The 19,750-nt window shown below is 37.7% G+C and overlaps 1 protein-coding gene across 7 annotated transcripts in view; it reads right to left on the bottom strand.

Annotated features, from left to right (window-relative positions):
• sdk2b (sidekick cell adhesion molecule 2b) overlaps nt 1-19,750 on the bottom strand; it is a 342,012-nt gene that overhangs the window by 178,364 nt on the left and 143,898 nt on the right. The window lies entirely within an intron of this gene.

Raw genomic sequence — 19,750 nt, 5'->3', positions numbered from 1 at the left:
CCCCCCCCCTCTCTCTCTCCTTTTCTTTCCCATCCTCTCTCATTCACCCCCCTCCCCCCCTCTCCTTAAGATTACATACAATCTCAGTCAAGCCGATAAAAGGATGAGACGGGCTATCATGCATTCCTCACACAAATCTGCTGTAATCCACATACTGTTGTTATTTTCCTCCCCTTTAATCTCAAGTTCTTTCTTTTCATCCTCCTTGTGTTCTTTTCCTTCTTTTGGGTTTGATAGTGGGTGCACAGAGATGAAAGCAAACAGAAAACTAGACATAAAGCACCACAAACAAAGTCTCTCCCTCGCTTTCTTGCCTTGTCAGATGTGATTTCCAGTCGGTCTGGCCTGCTGAATTCAGCAAGTTCTCACATTTGGTGGTGGCCACTGTCAGGGGTCGGGGTGTTGCAGATGCATTACATCAGATGAAGAGGCAAGCAAATCCCAAGCCGACCCCCATTTGCACCATTAGGGACGAACAGATGAAACGGGGATTACATCTTCCTTATTAAGACCAACAGAATGGTGACTAGTACAACCATATGTGTCACGACCAGTGTAATCGCATTTGATCAGAATGAGATACTCGACAGAACAACAACAACAACAAAAACCCCCTCTAAAGACAGCCTCATTTGATAGTATAACATCTGTCAAGGCCCAAACAATAATGTTCCATAATCCCAGCACGTTTATATACCAATTTGACAGGCTTTTGTTGTTGTTTGTCCTCAAATGGATATGGCAGACAGAAAGGCCGAGCAGATGCACAGTGAAGAGTTCTCATATTCAGCTTTCGTTATGTTTCTCTCCTCATTTTCCCGTCCTTTCACATTAAATATGCTTCTGAGGCTTCTTGTCGACGTTGCATTTCGCTGTTGGAGTCATTAGAGCAGAGACGGAGATCAAACGTTGCACAAAGTCAGACAACGTTACCTTCGGCATAACCAGAAAACACACAAAATTGAAACAAATGAAAGCCATATTTGAAGCTCTCCGGGCTTTTAAAACCTCTAACCGCCTGCACCTGTAGATTCAGGGCAGGAGCGCGGCACGGGGGCACGGCACGGGATGAAGGGCGTGTCAGAGCTGTCAGTGAACGCTTTGATTGGTCGAACATGACGCTTGTCAGCGTCTACAGCCATTCATGCACTGCGCTGCAGGAGAGGCGAGGAGATGCTGTCTGCCGTTTGTTACGGCTCTACCTTCCAGCCTGACAAACAGAATGCACACTTACAGCGTGGAGGAAGAGGCGTTCTGACAGCATTGGGAGTATTGGCATGGGAACTGTGACTCAAGTGCACTACTGTTGTAGAGTTCCAGCTAAACCAGCGGTATATGTCGGTCGACTGACATTTACATGCACTGATATAGACGTGTAAGAATGACTTTAATGCGTTAAAGGTACTGTAAGGGATTTCAGACGAATTGTTAACCTCAACCACATGACCTCTCTAAAACAAAAAAACTTCCGCCCTCCAAAGACATGCCAGCCAACCTGATATCAAAAAAGTCTGTTTGCATCTTTCTCCGTTGAGGGCCATTTTAAAACCCCATGAAATTAAATTTTTTTTATTTTTTTTTAGCTTTGAGGTCATCTACTATAGGATTTACAACAAATTCAGAAAGCTCTAATCAAAAAGCTCTTATCTGCTACAATAATTAATTTGATCTGCTACAAAATCTGAATGCGCAGTATTTTTGGTTTACAGTCAAGAGGGTATTTCTGATTGGTTCGTTTTCTGACTGGCTAAAAAACTGGCAACCATTCACACATACTGTACAAATACACATAAAAAAAAAAAGAAAAAAAAAAAAGAAGACCTACAGAAAAAGTTATCTGCCCTAGCTTCTGTAAGGCAAAAAAAAAAAAAATGTGATTCATGTAATCTACAGAATAAAATATTGTAGTCGATGATTAATTAAAACTCTTCACATTCACATACACTATAACCTTCAGATATGCGAAACTGCAAATTCTGTTTTAAAAAAAAGTTATATGACCAATGTTAATTATATGAAATATTGAATGTTTCTTACCTTGATTCGGTCACCGGATGAATTGAAAGCATCATGAAGAGCAAAAGAAAGAGAGAGAAAAAAAGACACATTAGAATATTTTAGTATCTGTGCTCCTCCAAAAAGTTGTAATATCACACTTGACATGATTTTTTCTGAAAACAAAGCCCCCACACACCACACAGAAATCGTAATACTCCTGCTTAAGGGCTGCAGTGAAAATATTAACCACATCTGTTTCAAAGGCATCACATCATTCATTTAGACTTGTGTCAAAGCGAGCTATCTGTGATTAATTTTGCTCTGAAAAAGCCAGCGTTTAATTAAATTTTGTTCCCAATGTCAGTCCCTATTCATCTGCATTGTGGAATCTGATCTACAGCCCCCTTTGCACGCCTGGGGTCTGGATGTCTCCCCGCAGTCACCGTTTTACTAATGTGGCTGCTTTCGGATGGTGTGATGCACTGCTCAGGCTTTTCCAAATCCATTGAAAATCGCCTTTCCTGATCGTCTCTCTCCTTCATAGATCAAGGAGATGTCCTCGAGATAGCACCCTTTGGCTGCCAAGACTCCCGGCTCAAATAACTCACTCTGATAGCTGTTTTTGCACCGGTTTCATTAAATATCCGACCGCGGTACACAGACACAAGGATTCACATTCGGAAACTGATATGCGGCTAATCTGAGGAGACAAATCGCTAGGGCAAACAGTGTGTTAGAAAAGAAAAGAAACATAAAAATAACATTTAACAATGACACCAGATGCTTGTCCACCTCCAACACAACACCAGACATTTCATTATCCTACAGCAAAGTTTTGCTCAAGGCAAGAGGAACGATAAATGGCACAGTCGGGCCTCGTGATATAGCCTTGCGGCTTTTACACTGCATGTGAACAGATGTGGACAACAATTCTGATAATGCAAGCCTGAAGGGATGAGATACAAACAGCCAAACAAACCAGACCAATGTACATATGAAATGGACATAGCGTGCATTAATAATAATATTGAAAAAACTGTATCCATCTCTCTCCCCAACAATTTCTTTCTAATACAATCCTAATACACTGCTCGGGTCTGCACTGTTTGGAAAGCTCATAATTGACAGATATCTGAAGGATTCTCTGTTAGTTTGCTAGAACTACAGAGAGAGGCGCTCCAGGTTACAAGAGAGACTTCAGTAACTGTCTGTGCCGGTGTCAACCACAGCCGTCTAATGATCAAACAGCATCATCCAGTTTTAAAGAAACCTACAACACCACAGAAGCAACAGCCCGTCTGATTACACACATCAAAAACATCATTCCAGGCAGATCTATTGTCAGAGCGACTTGGGACTTTGGATGGGAATCAATCTTTTCTATTTCTTTTTTGGTGGGGAATCAAAATGGACTTGTTCTCTATAAACGTATTAGCCAGTGATACGGGAAATACAGCAGATAACAGATTATTGCTCCGGTATACCCAACAAAGAAACATGCTTAAGAGCATTTAAAAGACCGATATATCAATATGTGTAAATTGTGTATGTACATATGTAGACCCAGATTATGGATTATAGGGATAAAGACAGTCTGACTAACTTAAATGCACTACCTTTGTATAAAGAAATTAATTGATATTAAGAATGGATGCATTAAATGGATCAAAAGTGACAGTGAATATTTATAGGCTAATGAAAAAAATATTTCAAATAAATGCTATTCCTTTGAACGGTCTGTTTATCAAAGAATTCTGGGGGAATTTTTTTTTACATTTTCCTAAAAAACAGCACTGGTAAGCAACTGTTTTTAACATGAATATAAGTTTAAAAAAGTTATTGAGCAGCAAATCAGAATATTAGAATGATTTCTGAAGGATCACGTGAGACTGAAGACTGGAGTAATGATGCTAAAAATTCAGCTTTGCATTACAGGAATGAATTACATTTTAAAATATATTAAAAAAGAAAACAATTATTTAAAATTGCAATACTATATTAAAATATTACAGTTTTTACTATATATTTGGTCAAATACATGCAGCCTCGGTGAGCATAAGAAACTTGAGTGGGAAAGAATAATTTTTTTTAGTAAAATACATTTATTTGTATACATATCTTTTTTTAAAATGTTTTCAATTTAAAGTATGCTCACGCTATTAAGATTTGATTCCACAAACCTTGCAAACTGGAAAGTTATTGACAATCCACCTGATTTGGCCTTGTGATGTCCACAAGTGTGTGGTGCATTGGGTTTCTGTGCACCAGAGGGTCATTGAACAGACTGTAGGCCGGACGCCTCATAGAGCACAAACGTGATGCTGGGAAGGTCACGCGAATCACCCCAAAGTTATTTCAGCCACTTAGTCTGGGTTAATTAAGGCAGTTCTTCTCTCCAAGGGAGAAACTTTTTTAATTAAGGAATTATGGAACAGCAAAGCTGTCTACAGGAAGTTCACTAAACTAAGAACAATACAAAGGTAAAACACAGCTTGATATGAAAATGCAGCAGAGTTATAAATTAAAGGCGAACAAGAAAAAACCCAAAAAGGATTATATATTTGCTTACTCAGATTAGCGCTGTAGCTGGCTCTCACTTTACCAGAGTTCTGCTGCCATTAACTAAGGATTAAGCTCTGCTTACTGTATTTGACTGTGTAAAAAATAACAACAACAACACTGTTTTCTTGAACCAAAAGAGTCAAAAGAACAGGGTGAAAACTGAAAAATTGTGTGTTGTTTGCCATCCACTGGAGCAACAGCATGATGCCAATACAACACAGCAGCAAATGTCCTCATTAAAACATATATGAATCTTTTATGGGTTGCAGTTAATGAGCGTGTAATGTGGCCTGTGATCACCGAAGCTAATGAGAGAAAGGTAACGGTAAATATAATGCCAAGGACAGAACAATTAAATGGCTTCATGCCTGTAGTTCTGTCATTTTTAGATTGATTTGATTCCTAATGCATCTTTATAAACTAACTAGCCTGGTTAAAACCAGACCATTCTCAGTTGTAACTGAGTTATGGTCTGGCAAAGCGTCATAGACAAATCATTTCCAGAGGGGCGTCACCAACGGACGTCGCGGATAGACCTAAACCCCATCAGGGGTGCGTTTCCCGAAAGCATCGTTAGCCAACTATGGTTGCAAGTTCCGTCGTTACCAATAGAGTTCAATGGGATTTGCGACCAACTTGCGACCATAGTTGGCTAACGATGCTTTCGGGAAACGCACCCCAGAGCGATGAAGGAGATGACGTATGCAGAGCGGCAGAAACATCTCCGAGTGTTGTTCTTTGCTCGTTTTTTAACAAAAGGGAAACGTTCAAATCGCTTAAAACAGACGCGATAGCTGATTCGAACGAGTGATGTTCGACGGCGGCATCCATCTTTGTAATGTAGGCTACAAAATCTGCTTCAAAATCCCAGCGCTGACGTCATCGTGTAAAGCCCGCCCCAACGTTTCTGATTGGTGCCTCGATTTCGGCGGATTGGAAATGGGCTTGAATGAGCTCTTTGCCAGACTAACTTTCAGAGCAAATCTAAATTTGCCGGAAGTTGTCTGGGTTTTCCCAGGCTATAAACTAACACAAAAGCAATACAAATCTTTTCTTAAAGATAGTCATAACATACTACACTATGGGCCAGATTTACTAACAGTTAGAGCAAACCCTCTTTTGGCGTTAAAAAACTACTGTCAGGATTTACTAAAGACATGCAGTGAAAATTAGTGTTGAAAAGGCATGGACAGGGATATTTTTGCGGTGGGGTAAAATGAATGCGAGGAGAGTATTTAAATGAATCATGCAAGGTGATTTACTAAGGTTGACGCTAGTCAATTTACTTTGGTAATTTGCCCTGTTTAATAAATCTGGTCCTGTATGGTCTAAAAAAAAGATACAGCACAATAAATTCTTGTTGAGTATTTCTTGAGTCCAGACTTACATATAATCAGATATATAATCAGTATAAAATATGCATATTTGGTGTGCTGTCCAAAGAGAGGGCTCCGGGCTCGGATTTTGGACCGAACTCAGAGTCCCCCTCACCCCACCCACCCCTTGCTGGAATAGGAATAATCGAGAGTGATGAGTTGGGCTGGAGAAGGGATGCTGGGAAAACTGTTGTGGAACAGAGCTAAGTCGGCTCAATATATAATCCAGCTCTCGTGCCGATTGGGTAGATTATCTGAACATGCTCCTCCTGAATTTTGCTAATAAAACATCATGTAATTAAAAAAATATTGATATTAATAGAGAGTTGGTCCAACCGAACAGCTCTCATTCTTTTGGGAATGCTTTCCAGCATGAATGTAGTTGCATGAATTGGGCATTCCAGTTCATCCCAAAGGTGTTCAAAAGAGGTTCAGGTGTGGGCTTTGTGCAGATCCGTGAAGTTCTTCCAATCCATTACAGGCTCATTAAACCATTTCTAGATGGACCTTGCTATGTGCACATGGCAGAAAAGGGTCCTTTCCAAATAATTTCCACAAAATTGGAAGCATAGAAATTACTCTATAATGACATTGTATGCCGTAGCATTAAGATTTATCTTTACTGGAATTAAGAGGACCAACCGAACCAGTTAATTAGAAGGGTGTCTGCATACTTTCAGCCATGTGCTGTATTTTGAGAGAGAGATGACGTGAGAAATTGGAAAAGAAATAGGAATAAATCAAAACTATCACAACCCGGCGAAGGATATTCAGCTTTAATCACAAAAGCACATTAATCATATTCCTGTGGGAGAAATATCCAGAGAAGGGTTCAAATAATTCATCTCAAATGATTCTCTTGAGCTACGAATGTACCATTTCCAGTCAGAAAATGTTCTTTTTCACATACTTAAAAATGACAAAACCACATTTGGAACGTGAGACTGAACGGGACCGGAGAGCTTTTTTCTCTTTTTTTCCCCCTATAGTCTTATCCACGTGTAAATGATGACTTAATGGATTTTAGCCTCAGCAAACAGAAATTAAACCATACCTTTTGCAGCATGTCTTGGATAATTGCGCAAAGACTCATTCAGTCAAGGGACAAATTGACACTCAGCAATGTGAATCAATGAGCACGCATCTTTCTTGGGGAGCGGGGGGGGGGGGGGGGGGGGGGGTCGTTAATCCATTTCGCAGTCAGAATGGGTGTACGGACGTGACCGGGCCTGATCTATTTGGCTGTTAATCTGACCTTCAGATGTTATGCATGGACAGTGCTTTTCTATTGGCTTTTAATTACCTGTGCGAGAAAGTCCATTTCTATGGGAATTGATTAAACATTAAGCTCTCTTTCTTCAAAACACAAAGGGGTAAGAGGTGGTACACCACACACGGCTTCATTTGGAAGAGATAAAAGTTATTTCTCTACAGGTTTCAGGCTTTCTGAAGCAGAGATTACCTTTTTTCAGGAAGGTGAGATGCAAAGAGATGCACAATTCAGAATGTACGAATTGCAATTCAAATCATGAGTGTAAAATCAAACTAAATTGGACACACCCCACAAGAAGTTGAACTGAAATTCAAAGAAATCCACATTAGTGAACAGTTGTGTAGGTGTATCGACGCAAGTAATGCCACAAGTTGAGTTCAGAGAGGGATCCCCAAGCTTCTGACTTAACGGTCACTGCTTAATGATAAGAGATTATAACACCTCTTTAGATGTGAATTACTTGAATACCCTTCCTAAGTGGTGAGAACGAAGACCAGCCAAACTAGCCTCCAGGACCAGAGCTGTGATCAACCCCAAGGCACAACTCCAGAAAGAAATACTCTCGTTCTTGCCAGGACACAATGCCATAATGACTACACACTTGCCAAGGTGCTACTTTTTGCCAATGCGCATTAACCTGCCTTGCTTACCCGCTTTTGGCATCTTACAACGTTTTTTTTTTAAGACTCAAAAGCCATATGGGCATCAGTTTCATCCTTCCTGCAGAGACTTTTGTTAGTTTTAAAACAGAAATATTCCATTAAACGATTTCGAATTATCCTTAAAACAATCCTTGTCAAATGATCAAAAACTTGCACAATGTTCTATAACTTCATGTCGATCTGTTTCTCAGGACACAATTACGACAAACTTCCACATACTAAATTGCTGCCTTAAGAGCCTTACTTCAATACAAAAATATATAAAGAATGACAAACACAAGTGGAAACAAAATGCACCTCAGTCCTCAAATTACTCAGTTTCTGCAAGGCCTTCAGGTTGAACCATATTTCCAGAAAGTGGCAGAGAGTATTTTAGCACTCTGAATGCCGACATTTAGAGAAAGGAGGCAGTTTAACACATTTTTTATTTTCCTGGCAATGGTTGGCACATTATTTTACTTCTCTGAGGCAATGGTACAGGAGGTAAATAGAAAATGTGAAAAAGGAAAGAGGCAGTCGTCTGGCAAATGAGTAAATTGACAGTGACCCGCTGTTTCTAGGTTACTATTTCAATACACCACTCATTTCTCCCACAATAACAGTAAAGCAGAGACGAGTACAATAAAAGATAAAAAAAGTAAAAACTTGGGATTTCATGATCATTTTTGAAAATGTGTGTCATTTAAAAAAAAGCAAGAGCAGAGTGATTGGAAAGATGGAAAATCTCAAGTGCATTCGAGTCTTTGTCAATGTGGAGCACTTGGACAACCTTGAACATCTCCGCATGAGCATATCAGACATGTTGTTAACACACATCTGGAAGTGGTTTCAATCAAACAGATCACTTCTGAGTGCTGTCGCGTTAATCTTACTCTAATTAACTATGCATCCATCCGCCCCACTAATGCTTTTAAGATCTCTCATGGATCTGGAGTCTCAGAGTAGAATGACAGCAGATACTAGAACAATAGTCTCACTTTACCTCGGGGGTAATACAAAGGCATATCTTCCTACCGGTGTGTGTGTGTGTCTTTTTGGATCCTTTTAAAGATCAATACATCCGATCATTTCAATGAATTCGTTGATTTAGTCTGAATGATTTGTTCACGAATCAGACTGATCTGGTTCTGGAATTCAGCTTACTGTCTCCCAGATGCGCTCAGTAGCCTGGGGGTGAAGTTTATCTGTCAATAACAACTGAAATTTCGGTTTTCCTTTAAGAAGACTGGATATAGCGCATGATTCATATAAACGATTTTATGTATTTATATTATGTTTATGCATTTTGTGTTTTTATCCAAATGTTTTTATAAGTTGTAGTTTAATACTTTAATTTTGAAATCTCCAGTAGCCATATAATAATCTCCAGTAGCCTGTACATTTCTTTCATTATTGTTATTAGCTAAGACTATTACAAAATGTCTTTGTTAATTAAAATAAAGCTAAAAAAAAAAGACAAAAGACAAATATAAATATTGGTAACACTTTACAATAAGGTCTTATGTGTTTTGTAAAATTAATGTTCATGAAAGTTCACTGTGTATTAACTGATGTTAACAGATACAAATTTTGATCTTACATATGTATTAGTAAACATTAACTAATATTTATAAATGCAGTAGAAATATTGTTCGTTGTTGTTCATGGTAATTAGTGTAGTTAACTAATGTTAACAAATGAAACCTTATGTAAAGTGTTGACTAAATATTAGATGAAGAACTTATCAAACATAATTTTTTTTTTAATTTAACTTAAAAGTAGTTCAATCAGAATATATATATATATATATATATATATATATATAAATAAAATGAAAAAAGCACCTAACAAAATTACTAAAATTGAAATTAAAATGAAAACATTACAAATTATTTCAAAATAATAATAAATACTAAAGGAGCATATAAATAATATTAAAATAACAATGTCTTCCACAGAAGAAAGAAAATCATACAGGTTTTCAATGACACAAGTGTACTGTAAGTAGATATTTTTCATATTTGGGTGAACTATTTCTGTAAAAATACCAAATTTCTGTTTTAGTATAAATATTCCATGAGACTAACCTTCTGTTTTGACTGCCTTTAGAGGAAATGTGCTGGTAACTGCAACCCATTTACAGCCATTTTGATCAAAGACAAAACTTTGAGCTGAGGTCAAGAACAAGAGCATGTTCTGGAAACTTCTCTGACCACAACGCTCGTTTAGCTTCCAGGCTTCCTTATTCTGAGGTAGCATGACATAATGGAGGTACAGCAGCCAGAAAAAGAAGCGGAAGACTGAAACTGAACGTACACATCACTACTGATATGACAGCTGGCTTCAGACTTTTAAAAGCAGCTCTGTGTCAAACAAAGTAAAAAAAACCTGTATCAGTCACTGTCTGTTTTTAAGAGACACATTTAACACATGTCAACATTTAACATGTTCTGAGAAGCGCAGCTCGGCGACAAAACAACACAAACCAAAAAACGGCTCCCATGGGATCTGTCCTCCTTAAGTGCACACACTCACATTCAAGATTGAGGCTGTAGGCCAGGGTGGATTTGAAATGTCTCCTGCATTTCTCATCCTGAACTCAATTATAGCTTACAAGGGATGAAATCCCCTGTTAATTGCTGCCTTTCCACATGACAGGAAACATTTTCAGCTCTCAATTCCCAGGCCATGTGTACGTTATTCCACATGTATTGACTTCATCAGATATTTGACATTATGACAAATTAATTCCACTCGTTTTGGACTGTTGAAAGCAATATATTAATAGCAGAAAATAAACAGAAATACTTTTTCACTTTAAAGGTGAGCGAGACTTTGTCTTTCTTTGAGTAAATTGAAGTAAATTTACTTCTTTGAAATAAATTGCCCATTTGTGGTATTTTATTTTATTTTGCTAAAATAATAAAATGAATAAATAAGGATTTTTCTTTCTCTCTCTTTCCTTCAGTGCAAAGCTCAGTTCTTTTTGTTGAGTTTGATTATAGCTGAAGGTGAGGAACACTTTTGCCATTCTCATCAAGCATTTTACAATTAGAAAAATAGCGTGCTGGAGAAAAAGGGAGGTAATGTTGTAAATATTTATGAATAAATGTATTTGAATGAATTCATAATTTTATGCATGCAAGAAGAGTGAGTTGGTCTCCACCATCTCTGTATCATTCCAAAATAAGTAGAACAAAACATATGGGTAGACGGTATTTTGCAGTTATTATTGTGCTAAAATTTAAGAAGATATTGCTGAACGAATCTGACACTTAAAATGACTTCTGCTGGGCTGCAACGCATTCTCACCCCAAGGCGTCACTAAAATGACAATTTTGACCATGCTTCAATATTCGACGCTTTAGGCACCCTTTAGCGTCAGTTACATGACGCGATCCTAGGGCGTCATCTTACTGACGCTTTACCTAAGCGTCAGTTAGATGATGCGGGTAGGTTTAGGTCTGGGGTAGGGTTAGGATTAGATAGCGTCATCTAACTGACGTTAAAGGTAAAGTGTCAGCAAGATGACGCCCTAGGATCGCGTCATGTAACTGACGCTAAAGGGTGCCTAAAGCGTCGAATATTGAAGCATGGTCAAAATGATTCCCAAGGCGTCATTTATTCATATTAAATCAACTTTTTTGACTGCAATAAAACGCACATGAAGCACATATACAGTATTAGATTACCTGGCAAAACATTTTAACAGCAAATGCCATGTCAAACATTTTGAAGATGCATTGAATAAGGGTGTCAAAGAATAACTTAAATGTCCAGCCTTTTTCCGTTGTTTATCTGCTACTCTATCAATTTCAACATTAGTTATTCATTTATATGGATTTCAATGCAGTTAATCTAAAAAGGAAAATCCTGTCATTATTTAATCACACTCGCGCTGTTCCAATGGAATGATTTTCTTTCTTGGACGTTGAAGGTGGACGTTGACGCAATTTTCTTTTAGAAACAAACTTTGTTGTATTATTTTCAAGTTATCACTGTGAAGCTGCTTTGATACAATCTGTATTGTAAAAAGCTCTATATAAATAAGGGTGACTTGACTTGATTTGACTTCTTCTCTGGAACACAAAAAAAGCTATCCTGACAAATGCAGGGGCCAAATCAACATTGGACCCCATTGACTTCTAATGCATGGAAAAAAAATCATCTAATGTGCTTCACAGAAGAAATAAAGTTAAATAGGTTGATGACAACAAAAGCTGAGTAAATTATTAAATTTGGGTGAACTACGGTTAAGAGTCATTGAACTAAGACAAGGAACTGTTCCCGAGATTCATCCTTGAGATACATCAGCATAACAGGGTCAGGATAAGGAGTGAAGAGTCAGCTTTCTGTGTTCCATAAGTGGACTTGAGCATCTGATGTCTCTTCTCAGCCCACTTGAGGGTGATGAGGTAGGATTACATGATAATCCCACACTCTCAAGGCCCACCGGGTTGAAGTAGGTCACCTGCGGTGGGGCAGATTACAGCTTTAATCTGACACTGAGGGGCCGTGATCGACCTGTGATGACCCACACACACATGCTAGCAACAGCAGCAGCGAGTTCTGTCTTTCCCTCGTGCTAGTTCTGCTCAGATCTAACATCTATGTGTCAATTAAAATGCTATGTAGAAGACCTGACGTCACATACAGTGTCCAACTCCAAACCAGGGCAACAAATTAACCAACAAATTAGGGCCCTAAAACAATTCATGAAATAAATAGATAGATACTGTAGATGGATATATATATATCCGTATATATATATATATATATATGGATAGATAGATAGATAGATAGATAGATAGATAGATAGATAGATAGATAGATAGATAGATAGATAGATAGATAGATAGATAGATAGATAGATGATAGATATGATAGATAGATAGATTGATTACAACTCATATGTGTCAGAACTTAATGAATTGATAAATGAAACATATTATTATTATTATTTATTTGACAGCTCATTAAGTTTTTATTCAAAAACAAATTCTTAAAGGAACACTCCGACTTTTTGGGACTTTAGCCTATTCACCTTATCCCCCAGAGTTAGATAAGTCCATACATACCTTTTTCATCTCCGTGCGTGCTATAAGTCTGTTGGACGCACCCACCGCTAGCCTAGCTTAGCACAAAGACTTGATGTAAATGGTTGCAGCTAGCATACTAATCCAAATAAGTGACAAAATAACGCAAACATTTTCCTATTTACATGTTGTGATTTGTATAGTCACAGAGTGTACAAAAAACAAAGTCACATGAGACACAGACATATTTTAATCGTATAAATACTGGGAACTATATTCTCTGAAGGCGAAGCACTGCTACTTGGGCGGAGTGATAACCGCAGCACCTGAGACGCGCCGTGGTGATCGAGGAGCAGAGAGCGCGTCTCAGGTGCTGCGGTTATCACTCCGCCCAAGTAGCAGTGCTTCGCCTTCAGAGAATATAGTTCCCAGTATTTATACGATTAAAATATGTCTGTGTCTCATGTGACTTTGTTTTTTGTACACTCTGTGACTATACAAATCACAACATGTAAATAGGAAAATGTTTGCGTTATTTTGTCACTTATTTGGATTAGTATGCTAGCTGCAACCATTTACATCCAGTCTTTGTGCTAAGCTAGGCTAGCGGTGGGTGCGTCAAACAGACTTATAGCACGCACGGAGATGGAAAAGGCATGTATGGACTTATCTAACTCTGGGGGATAAGGTGAATAGGCTAAAGTCCCAAAAAGTCGGAGTGTTCCTTTAAGAGGCAGAACAAAAAAATTATAAAATAATACTAATAATAATAACCAGCATCATTTTTGTTTTCCATTTGACAGTTCATTCAATTCAAAATTCTGACTCAGTTGTTTATATGCAAAAAAATTAAAGAAAAGAAAAAGAAAAAGAAAAAAAAGAAAAAAAGGAATGTGTTTCTAAAATAGAAGTTTGTTTTTATATTTTCATATTTGTATATATATATATATATATATATATTTATTAAGTGCAATCGGAACCACACACACACACACACACACACGCACACGCACACACACACACTCGCATCACCTAATGTCCTTCTCATCTCATCCCAATCCTATTGCTGTAATCCCACTGTGATAATGCTATTGTTTTTTGTCTTCAACTCTCCAGTCCTTCTGTTTCGATGGGGATCAGTGACATCATAGCGTTGGGTTTATAAATACCGCTTATTTGTCCTTTTTTGTAAATAAGCCCTCACTGGATTAACATACATTGCCACAGTATTATCCTTTATTGAACTGGGAAAAGAGGTAGAGCGTATTGGAAGAAATGCAGACGCTGCTGATTAGAACACAACACAGTGCGCACATGCAGACTGCAGATTAATTAACGGACAAACAGGCTTTATTGATTTCTCAGTGACATTGCAGTGGGGCAGAGAGAGCGAGGGTTATCACCTCCCCTTCATCGCACAGTTCTGAATCTCTGCCATCCTCTGCATTCATTAAAGGAAACCACCAGCATTTCCCACAAATCGCTTGCATGTGGTAGTTATTTTACACTACTCAAGACTGTTTACATGCAAAATTCATGACTGGATGTGAAAACCTGCCAACATTTCCGAGCGTACTTAAGTTGCGCTTACAATCAGTTTTATTTTCTAGTCCAACCCAAGCAGAACTGTGATCAACATCTGTAACACGTGATTGAGATGAATACATTGTTGCATTTCTATAGTCAATGTGAAATGCTGCCTGCTACTCATTTCACTTCCATAATCTGACATATGTGGCGTCCAGAAGACTGAGACCACTGATGCATTTTGCATTTTTGAACATTTGTACTATTTCTCAGTACAAATGATATTATCCATGATGTAAGTCCCCAGAGTAAAAAAAAACAAACATATTGTGACTTACTTTATATCTCAAAATAGCAACTTTATATTTAAGTAATGGTGATAACTACACATTCATAATATCTTAGAATTGCTGCTTTTTCTCACAAAGTGACTATATAGTTGCAATTGTAACTTTATATTTTATTAATAATATTTGTTATTATTATACAATTTTGAGTTTTGAGTTGAACAATTTTTAAGAGTTGTACCAAATATGTTTGTACAATAAAAACATAAAAAAAAAGAGAAAGCAAATAGGGAAGGCAAACTAAATATCTTTAAATCAAGACTCAATGAAGGCAAGGCAGACTTTGGGTAAACTCCCAGGAGGAGTGTAGCGAGCTCTGGCCAGAGAATGACGCCTGCTCTTGGCCCCAGAAGCCCTTTATCACGACATTACAGGAACAGAATGCAGCCCGGGACTCAATAGGAACCAGATGCCCAAATTATACCATTTCCTGATGGAATGGCTTCAAGATGGCCTGGTGCTACCGTCCTGTTGCTTAATGTGGGGGCTGGGGTCTTACTGTAGAATAAAGGAAGGGGTGGTTAAACTACAGAATTGTAGATATAAGTGATTAGCTATCATAAAGTCCCCGTTTCTAAAGTGAAGGCTGATTGTATCCACACAGGCATGAGTTCTGTTATTCTAATATTGAAATGAGTGAGACCAGGCCATATGAGGCAGATAGCGGGGGAAAAAAAAGAAAATCTGGATGGCCAATTTAAGTCTCGGACTCAGCAGTCATAAATTAATAAATCCTTTCTCTTTTAAGGTCTTTTTGTTGCTATATATCATTGTCTCTGTGGCTTTTTGTCTTTGTCTTTTTATACCTCTCTCCATTTCTATTACTTTTCCCTTTAATGCTGTGTAAATGTGATATAAAAACCTTTTTTAGAAGGTTTTACCTCTCAGAACATAACATTCTTTCCATTACAGCTACATAAATTAATTACAAAGTCCTTTCTCTGGATCACTGTTTCTGTCTGTCCCTGGCCACTCTTTTTTCCATTAGTGCAAAAAAAAAAGGTCTGATTTAAAAAGTCTTAAACACTCTAATATTGACCACCCTCCTCCTTTCCTCATCATTCATTCACACATTCCTCCTTTCATCTAGCAAAGGCCGTTGGCATAGATGGATCTCAAAAGCCAAGAAATATCCAATTGATTATCGTTGATTAATCTTACATCATTCAAAATCTAACAAAAAGTAATATTTACAGACTGCAATTCTGTCTGCAATGGCAACATGTGATTGTCAAGTGATTCAATGAATCATTCACTAAACCGATTCGCTCAAAAACATTTCATTCAGGAACTAAAGTGACCGACTGCGTCCGAAATCGCATATTCTTTAAATTAGGTACATATTTTGAATAAGTACTTATTTTGTGACTAAGTATGTTCTATAGTATGGATGTGTGTAGTATGGATGTAATCTGTAATCTCGACTACATTCGTCATGTTGTCATTTGAATGTGACCTAGGATCAGTTGAAACGTTTCACTGCTGTTCACAAATCGTCTCCCATGGCCTCATGGGATAGTAAAGAGTCCATATGCACACCTCAGAAACCCTTTTTCCCTACTCTTTTATGAGTACTGCGAATTCAGACAAACTTTTGTCACATTCTGTTTTTCGCCTACTATATAGTAAGGAAGTATGCGATTTCTGACGCACCCATAGTCTTTATGAGCGAGCCACTGAGTCATTCATTCAACCGATTTCTTCAGAAGCACTGATTCATTCAGGAGCTAAACAAGTGACCAATGTTATGAGCGATTCATCGACTCATTCATTCAAACAATTCGTTCAAAGCCATATCTTTACATGACATGTTGAGTGCAGAATCTCCTGCAACTGAGAGAAATAATGACACGTTCTGCATGTGATGATGACACAATAAAGGGACTCTGATGCAATTTACAGTTACACTTTATTTAATTTATTTATAATTTATTTATATATTATAAGTACATTTAAGTACTGAGTAATAATAAACTACATGTAGGCTACCTATAGGGTTAGGATGAGGGTTTGGTTTAGGGTTAATTCCATGTAATTATACCATGGTCTGGGTGAATACTCGACTCTGATTGGCTGCAGGGTGTCCATTAAAAAGTGATAGAGGACACTAAAGAGTTCTGGTGAAACTGACTATTTACCGTTCGAAATTAATAAATAAATGCGCTGGCTACATCAGCTGTGAGTAACCATAGCAACAGGCAGTCAAAGTATCCTTTTACAATTTATTGTATCAAAACAAGCATCTAGTTAGCCGTTATACATAGCCTACTAATACAACAATGAGCAAAAAAAAATAAAAAATATGCCTACCTGTGTGTTTTAATTATAGGTAAAAAAAAAACGAAAGTCTAACTTACAAGCCTAACTTACATGGAAAAAAATACGTTAACTTTCTGGCTCGTAAGTTAGCTAAACTGAAGGGTTCCACGACTATAAATATCTCCGGTTGCTAAATAAACCGTCAGGCGTAACCAGGGAAACCAAGTTATTGTTTGTAAAAACTTTTTTGATTGTAAAACTAATTAAAATATAAACGAATGTTTTAAAAATGTGTTATTTGGCAAGTGATCATATAAGCGTTTAATGCCCGACGAGGTGTCCATTGTCTTTAATTAATATTAAATTAATACCTGACAATGGACACCTCGTCGGGCATTAACCCTTACTTATGCATCATTTATAGTTATTACTACAGTAATTACATGCAACATGTGTAACAATGACCCTGTCAAATAAAGTGTTACCCAATTTATTTACACAGAACCAAAGCTTACGTAAGTACTATTGTTGTGTTGCCTTGAACACACTTTTATTTATTTCCAAAAATGCAACATGCAGCTTCTCTTCACCTCCATTGCCCAGTTTCTGCACCGCATTCTGTAACGCGAGGGAATAGTATGTGAGAGAGTTAAAATACACACAGGTGTGAAACAAGGTGCCTTGTGAAAGTCAGTGTTTAAAAAGTGTAGCGCTTTATTCCACAGAACCCCTCTGCTTGTGTTCCTCTGCTCCCTGGTGGATTGTGGGACTTTGAATAAATAATGTGTTTGAGAGCTGAGGGTACGAATGCAAAGACTGACAGAAGACCTCTGGGGGCTTTGGCTTTTCTCTCTGTGAAATTTTGCCTGCATCTCTTTCTCTCTGTCTTTCACCAGTCGGCCTAAATATACCACCTCTCTCTCCTTATGTCTGCCTTGTAAGTGACGTCAGGAACTCTTAACGCTTGACAGATTTAGAATGGGAAGTGTCTGAGAGGGTAACGCTGAGGGTAAAATTGTTTTAGGGCATTTTATGAATGTTGATTAGACAAGGTGAATGTTTTATACAACCTATTTTCCTTCTGTATAATGTGACATATTTAAAAGCATATGGAAGATTGTTTCCGCCACAGAATAAAACAATTTAAAAGAAATTTGCGACTTTTTCTCCCGCAATTGCTAGTTTATATCTCACAATTCTGACTTCATGACTTGCAATTGGCACTTTTTCTCAGAATTGTGAGATATAAACTCGCAATTGAAGTTATAAAGTCAGAATTGCTTGATATTAAGTAGCACTAACTATATTAAGTAGAAACAGAACAGTCAGTAATAAAGTCAAAATTGCGAGATAGAAACTAGCAATTGCGAGAAAAAAGTCAGAATTGTGAGATAAAAAGCCGCAATTGCGTGTTTTAAAGTCAGAATTGCGATATATAAACTTGCTTTTATTTTAGTATTATTTATGTAATCTTGTAGTTTTATTATTTTGAATTAGTTTTATCTTTATATTTTCAGTTTTCATTTTAATTTGTTTATTTCATTTTTTTGTTGTCATTTTTATTCATTAAATAGTAATTTCAATTTATTTTTAATACATTAAACTTCAACTTATTTCAGTTAGTTGCAAGACACCATTATCTAATTTTTGTTTTCTAAATTTGTATCCAATATTTTATTTTAATAGTTTTATTTTTTGTTAACGACAACTGAGTGTGACTTGATTTGATCTGAAGCCAGACCAAATGTACTACCAATCATATGTGTCCTGTATGAAAACAAAAAACTAATTTATGACCTCCAACACATCATAATATCTAGACCTGCTTTACACATGAATATAGAACAACATTCCCCTAAATGTGACTGCAATACTGAACCCTTTGAGCGTAAAACATATTTTTTCGTTTATTAATTCTGTGCTTAGGTTCTTTTTGAGTCCAGTCACCTAAAGTTTCACTCCTGAGAAAGTAGTTTAGTTGTCTTGGGGGGCTCTCAATTTGTCACCCAGGCCTTGTGGGACAGGGTGCTGTTTTTGGCAGAAGGTCGGTCAACAGCAGCCTGAAGGTGTCTGAGCCTCTAGCAGTGCGATATGTTTCACTCAGAATGAATAATACTGCAGCAAACTATGAGGAACGACTGATCAAAAACCAACAACACAACGTTGTTCTACCGCACATGAATACAGACACAAATAATAATAAGATACGCTCACATTCTCTTTTTCACACTTCCCTATATTAGATTGACATCATATTTTCATGTGTTCGCATCAGGACTTCTTCTGCCTATGGTAGGGGGTTAGAGAAGTGTCAAGGAGTTAGAAATCGTCAAAGCGAAACCAGCAAAGTAGAAAATGCACTGTTTGACACTTCCGTGAATGTCTGCGCTGTCAGATCCAGTAAGTTTAGCCTTGCTGATCTGAATATGATACACGCGCAATCTGATGTGACATGCATTGGCACACCTCTTCTCAGCACTACACTATCTTCCACAGACGGCGAAGGATGTGATGGGCATGACCCCCAAGTGTTTGGAGAGGCTACGCCGGAGACAGCTGCAAAATAGGAGGAGACGATGAAAATAATGCGATTCCAAAACCAGCGTGGCAGGTTTTCAAACCGTGCACTTCAGCATATGCTAAACTATCTGATCCGCCTGGCGGGACCGTTTGAGTTTCAATCCATCTGAACATGCGAAACATGGATGCCCACAGACAGACAGACAGACAG

The sequence above is a fragment of the Rhinichthys klamathensis genome, unplaced genomic scaffold (assembly GCF_029890125.1).
Source record: "Rhinichthys klamathensis goyatoka isolate OS25496 unplaced genomic scaffold, OSU_Roscu_1.1 h1tg000030l_1, whole genome shotgun sequence".
NCBI lineage: Eukaryota > Metazoa > Chordata > Actinopteri > Cypriniformes > Leuciscidae > Rhinichthys > Rhinichthys klamathensis.
Note: the sequence above shows the minus strand (reverse complement) of the source record. Positions and strands in the feature narration are given on the sequence as shown.